Source organism: Pinus tabuliformis, chromosome 6 (genome assembly GCF_031772625.1).
Source record: "Pinus tabuliformis cultivar Carrire ecotype Pingquan chromosome 6, CPIR1, whole genome shotgun sequence".
NCBI lineage: Eukaryota > Viridiplantae > Streptophyta > Pinopsida > Pinales > Pinaceae > Pinus > Pinus tabuliformis.
Genome location: NC_142292.1, coordinates 1,121,107,165 through 1,121,113,351, shown reverse-complemented (window position 1 = coordinate 1,121,113,351; position 6,187 = coordinate 1,121,107,165). Strand labels below are relative to the sequence as shown.

General features: G+C 39.7%; 1 pseudogene; it reads left to right on the top strand.

The window, feature by feature from the left end:
• Positions 1 to 528: 528 nt before the first annotated feature.
• On the top strand, positions 529 to 1,733 carry LOC149262815 (protein DETOXIFICATION 41 pseudogene; annotated as a pseudogene).
• The last annotated feature ends 4,454 nt before the right edge of the window (positions 1,734 to 6,187 follow it).

Genomic DNA, 6,187 nt, shown 5'->3' with positions numbered 1-6,187 from the left:
TAATTCTCTCTTTTCTTGGAGTTCTACAGTTTCCTCCTTTATATTTTGCATATGGCTTTTCTGAGGTTCATATCATCGCACTCTGTGGCATCCAAGGATCGTATATAATCTCTGTACCTGTGGCTTGCATCTATGATTATAATGGTTTGATTTGTTTTGAAGTTCATATGGTTTGAGGCTTGTATGATTCGTATGGTTCAACCCTGAATGGTCTCATTATATATGGGTCTCAGTGCTTCGCATTTAGCTCAGTGAAACATCATCTATGGCTCTCGCTTTCCATTGTCTCTTGGAATTTCAATGGTATGATCACAGCCACAGTATATTGGCTCAAAGTCTCAACTTTGGTATTCATATGGTCTTGATGGGCAGTCTCTCGATTGGGCGTATACGCTCTGCGCTGGCTCATGAATATGGCCCAAGAGGTGTGTAAACGGAAAGATCATGAGGCAGGGTTCAAAGGAGCTACCTATATTGATTGCCTTCAAAAGCCATGTTTCTTATGTAAACAAGCCTGGGCACACCACGATGACATGCCCACATCGCATAGCGACAGAATATGGGATTGTCCCTGGCCCCCGCAAATATGTCCAGAGTGGCTTTGACTTTGTATTTGAATGGAAAATCAGAAATCATATCAATATGATCAAGCCAACTTATGTTATTCCCAACCAGGTTGACTCTGCTATCATTAAGTTACACAGTAGACGGATGACTTGCTTAGAATTGCACCCTACTAAGAACAATATTATTATGTCAGGAGATAAGAAAGGTCGAATTGGTATTTGGGACTATGAGAAAGTGACAGAGAGGACAGTTCATGATACAGTACATTCCTTCGTTCTGAATTGTATGAAATTTCATCCCGTGAAGGATGATTATATATACACATCAGGATCTGATGGAACACTTAGCTGCACTGAATGTGCACGAAGGTCCTCAAAGTATCAGTTATTGGTATGAAAATATGACTGGTTTGCAAGGAGACATGGACTGGCTTCAGCACAAAGGCCTTTACAGGACTCTGGTCCTACTTCAAGCTAACTGTAGCTTCTGCTTTTATGCTAACTTTGGAAATATGGTACACTCAAGGACTGGTGCCTATATCCGGTTTGCTGCCAGACTCAGAGGTTGCTCTGGATTCAAATTCTGCTTGCAGGAATTATTACAACTGGGACTTTATGGTAATGTTGGGTCTCAGCACAGCTGCAAGTATAAGAGTTGGTAATGAGCTAGGAGCCCGGTGCCCGAAAATTGCCAGATTTTCAGTTGTAGTTGTGGTGATCACATGCTTCATCATAAGTGTCATTCTTGCCGCAGCAGTCATGTTACTGAAAAAGGAACTGGCTATGTTATTCACAAGCAGCACTGTGGTTATGAGCGTTGTTTATGCATTGATCCCTCTCCTTGCAATATCTGTAATCTTGAATGGCACCCAACCTATTCTCTCAGGGGTGGCGATAGGATGCGGATGGCAAGCTGTGGTAGCGTATGTGAATTTGGCAACATATTATGTCATTGGCCTACCTATTGGAATTGTTTTAGGGTTTAAGGTCAACATGGGAGTCGATGGAATATGGTGGGGAATGATAATCAGAGTGACACTCCAGACGTTGGCTCTAATTATTCTTACAGCACGGACTAATTGGAACAAAGAGGTCCAAACAGTATCAGATAGAGTCGAGCATTCCCAATATGAGGAAAATGATTCCTCAGATATACTGCCCGCTTGACTAGGCTCTTTATGAAGCGCAACTTGTCAGGGGTTTAGCTACAAAGTGTTGTGTCGAATTACAGAAGCAATATAGTTAAATGGCATTTGAATAACCAGATGGCCCCAAACTTAAAAGCCAAATCACCATCGTAAACAGTAAGAACAGGACAATTAAGCAATAATAGGGTGGCAGGATTGCCATTTTCTTTCTCTTTATTTGGCAACTTGGCAATACAGAACGGTATGGCCACGTCAAAGATGTGGAGTTACATTTCAAGCAAACCGTCCGTGAAGCATCGAATCATACATTTATCATGTCACTAGTTAAGTACAAGAACCATTAAAATGAGTTGTGTTGTTGTTATCGCCTGGGCGTTAAGATATCCATCACAGCAGAAGAAATAGGATTCGATCTTCTATTAAGGGCTTCAGTTAATGATCCAACGGGATCTGCGCTCCAGTTTTACCTCTTAATTAGCCAATCATCAGAAGATTTAGAGGGACGTTGTTCTATGTTTAGAATAGATGAAACGCCCTTTTCTAATTTTTGTAATTGCAGTTGAAACAACACCTTTGTTGTTGGATCGATTTGTTTTTCCCTAGCAGATTTTTATTTAATGTATTAAAAAAATCATTTGTAAGTTAGAGAGGAGAGAGTTCTGAGAGCTGGTGGAGAACACAGAGCTTCATTGTACAGATTCTGATAGAGATTTTAATTAAAAAATGCAGCTCTGACCCCTGAGATTCCTGTGGTATGAAATTTAACATTTGTGTCCTCTTTTGTTTCATATGTAGCCTGTTATGTGTTCATGTCATTTCATGATCATTTCCATTTGAACAAATGAAGTGTTAAGGTAGAATTCATAATTTATATGCTCTGCCTTTAAGTTTGTTCATATTTAATGTTTTCTTCTGTTTGACAAGGATTCATCTTCTATGCCCTTGTCAGCTCCTCAGCAGTCTTGCCATTCCATTTAATCTCAATTTGATGTTAAAATTTCTTGCCTACCTTGCCTCAGGAGATAATCTGTGTTTTTGATTACATTTCTCTGTTCAAGCTGTTTCTTTGCCCCATGCAGCCCAGAAAAACCCCATCATTAAAAACCCCTTTTATCAGTTTACTAGCCTAAAATCAGTTTCTTTTAAAGTCATCTCAGCCCCTTTTAGAAAACTTTTTTTCTGAGATAGACTGGAGAGAGCCCTCTCCTGTCCTCGTAGGGCTAGCTATGAGGCTAAGTGGTTTGATGTTGCCTTGGATTCTGCCTTCCTCATCCTGAGGCAAATTCGAGCGCTAACAATTGGTACGACAAAAACGAAATCGACAAAGGCTACATCTAAAAAGGCTCGTAACATTTCCAATCAAAATGCAAAAGAAGAACTTCTTGCCTCGGAAGTAAATTCCATCTCGAATAACAAAGGCAAAGAAACCAAGAAACCAGGAGGAAAGAATAAAAACAAAGGGAAGAAGAAGAAACAGGAGGAATCATCACCTAAAATTCTTCTGTAAACCCTCCTGGAGATAGGAAACCCAAAAGTCCATGCTTAATATGTGATGAGGATCATTGGACAAGAGATTGTCCACATAAAGCTAAGCTTAAAAGATTCTTCAAGAATTCAAAAACCTCAGCGGTATTAACTGATCCGTTTCCAAATCCAGGAACAAATCTGGTTTCTAGTGAAAATGCTTCCCCGTCCCAAGTGTTGATGTTGTCGGTTTCAATACAGCAAAATGATGCTTTGATATCGACAAGGAATAAAGATTACAGGAATCCACAGCTGTTGAATAAAAAGGATAAGGATCAACCTAGTAGTTCGACAACAACTTCGACAGAAGTTGCGCCGCCCATCATTCCAGAGCTAACAATAAAACCGCCAAAGGGATTAGTAAATAAGTCGACATTTAATCCTTGTGTCAAAGCAACACAGCATTATAACATAGTGGAAGATCTGGCCCAATCGCCATCTGCTATGTCGACACTTGAAGTACTACAAAATTGCCCATCCCAAAAGCATGCTTTATTATCAGCTATAGGTGGGATAGACCCAAAGGATTCTAATCTTGTGTCCTTTAATCACAAAGGATATGATCCTCAGTTACCATCGCAACTAGCTTTCCTCATTCAAGTGAAAGCCCTCAACAAAACTGTTCATCGAACAATTATTGATGAGGGAGAATCTACATGTATTATGTCGATAAGTTGCTGGAAAACTTTAGGATCTCCAACCTTGTCACGATCTTCGACGACATTAAAAGCATTTGATGGACGAACATATACCCCATATGGTATTCTAAGTAACTTGCAAGTTGAACTAGAGGGGAAAATAGTACAAATAGATGTCGAAGTAATCGACGGAAACCTCGATTACAACATCCTACTAGGAAGACCATGGATATATGCTATGGCTGCAGTTGTGTCGACCTACTTTAGGAAGATTGCATTTCCTTTTCAAGAAGGAATTACAATCGTCGACCAACAAATATTTCTCCCCAATAGTTCCCAATTTACGGGAAGCATTCTGATGATCCATGGAAGCTCCCATTTGCTTTAAAATATCAGAGTAGGCCTACTAAAAGACCCTATATTAATGGGGACTTTTTCCCTCCCTCCTCCAATCAATCTGGCGGAAGTGGCGACGATAGGAACCTGCAATATGATATCTTCAATTCAAAATATCTCAGAAAATGATATTAACATGGATCATCCGCAGGTATTTCCTCCAAGCCCAATAGAAATATTGTAGCAATCAATGTTTTCAGCATGGGAGGCAGGCCCGAATCAATGCTCATCAAGCGTTTGGATAGATAGGTCTAAGGAATATGGCACCCCTCCAGATCCTTGGTTGCAAGTTCATTACATCGACGAAGGAATTATTCAGTCAATGATAATTGAAGGGGTGCCATGGGAAGATTACCACCATCGTTCCCATATTCTAGATTGTCAAGAAGAAACTCCTAATGACCTTCATCATCCTTCAGTTTTTGATTTCCTATCAAATACTGTAAACACGGTGGATTCCGAGCGAAACTTGTCCAATATTGAAGAGACTATCACCATAAATATCTCGACCAAAACTAATGTTGTAGAAAATATTTATGTTGGCAAATGTTCTTCTGCTTCAGAACTCGAAATATATAACGCTCTTTTTAGTGAATTCAGAGATGTCTTTGCTTGGTCATACGATGAAATGCCAGGCATTGACTCGAGTATAGTTGAACACGAAATCAAGATGTATCCAGATGTCAAACCGGTATGACAATGGCTACGGCAGGCGCACCCCAAGAAAGCCACTTCTATCAAGGCAGAAGTTGAGAAACTTCTCCATGCTAGTTTTATTTACCCGATTCCTCTAACCGATTGGGTATTGAACATTGTTCCTGTGATGAAAAAACAAGGAACAATTAGAGTGTGCGTCGATTATAGGGATGTAAATCAAGCTTGTCCGAAAGACAACTACCCTACACCCTTTATTCACCAGATAATTGATGAATGCACCAGATGTGAAATATTTTCATTTATGGATGGATTCTCAGGGTATAATCAAATAAATATCCACCCACAGGACCAGTCAAAGACTGCATTTATTTGTTCGTGGGTCACATTTGCATATCACAAATTACCCTTTGGTTTAAAGAACACAGGGGCAACATTTCAGAGGGCAATGAATTATGCCTTCCATGACATCAAAAACATCATTCAACAATATCTCAACGACCTTCTGGCTCATTCGTGAAAGTGGACCGATCATCCGTAGCATTTGAGAGCGATATTTCTACGTTGACGACACTACAAGATATGACTCAATCCAAACAAATGTGTTTTCTGTGTCAGTTCTGGTCATTTGCTTGGCTTTGTAGTCTCAAAAGAGGGGATTCGTCTTGACCCATGTAAGGTTCAGGCAATCATAAATTTTCCTCCACCTTCAAATTTTCTTCAGATTCAGAAACTCCAAAGGAAAGCAAACTTTCTGAGGAGGTTTATTCCAAATTATGCCGAACTTGCTAAAGGTTATACGCGTCTATTGAAAAAAGAAGTACCCTTCGTCTGGGATCAGGTCGCACAAGCTTCCTTTGATGCTTTAAAAGAATCTCTAATGAAAGCATCATTAATGTACACTCCTGATTATCAAAAAGACTTTAACCTGTATCTGGCTGCAGCGGATACAACCATTGCAATGGTTTTAGTTCAAGAAGACAACGGAATTGAACATCCTATATATTATTTGAGTAGGAATTTAAATGATATGGAAAGCAAGTATTCCTATGATGAAAAGCTGGCTCTCACAGCTGTTCAAGTGATACAGAGATTTCGACACTATGTCCTCTTTCGAAAAACTACCATTTTGTCAGATTGCAACCCCATGACTTATATATTGTCGCGACAATTGCTGGGGGGAAAATATTCAAAATGGATAGCAATTCTCCAAGAGTTTGATCTGGAATTCGTAAAATCCAAATCAAAGAAATCCTTGGTT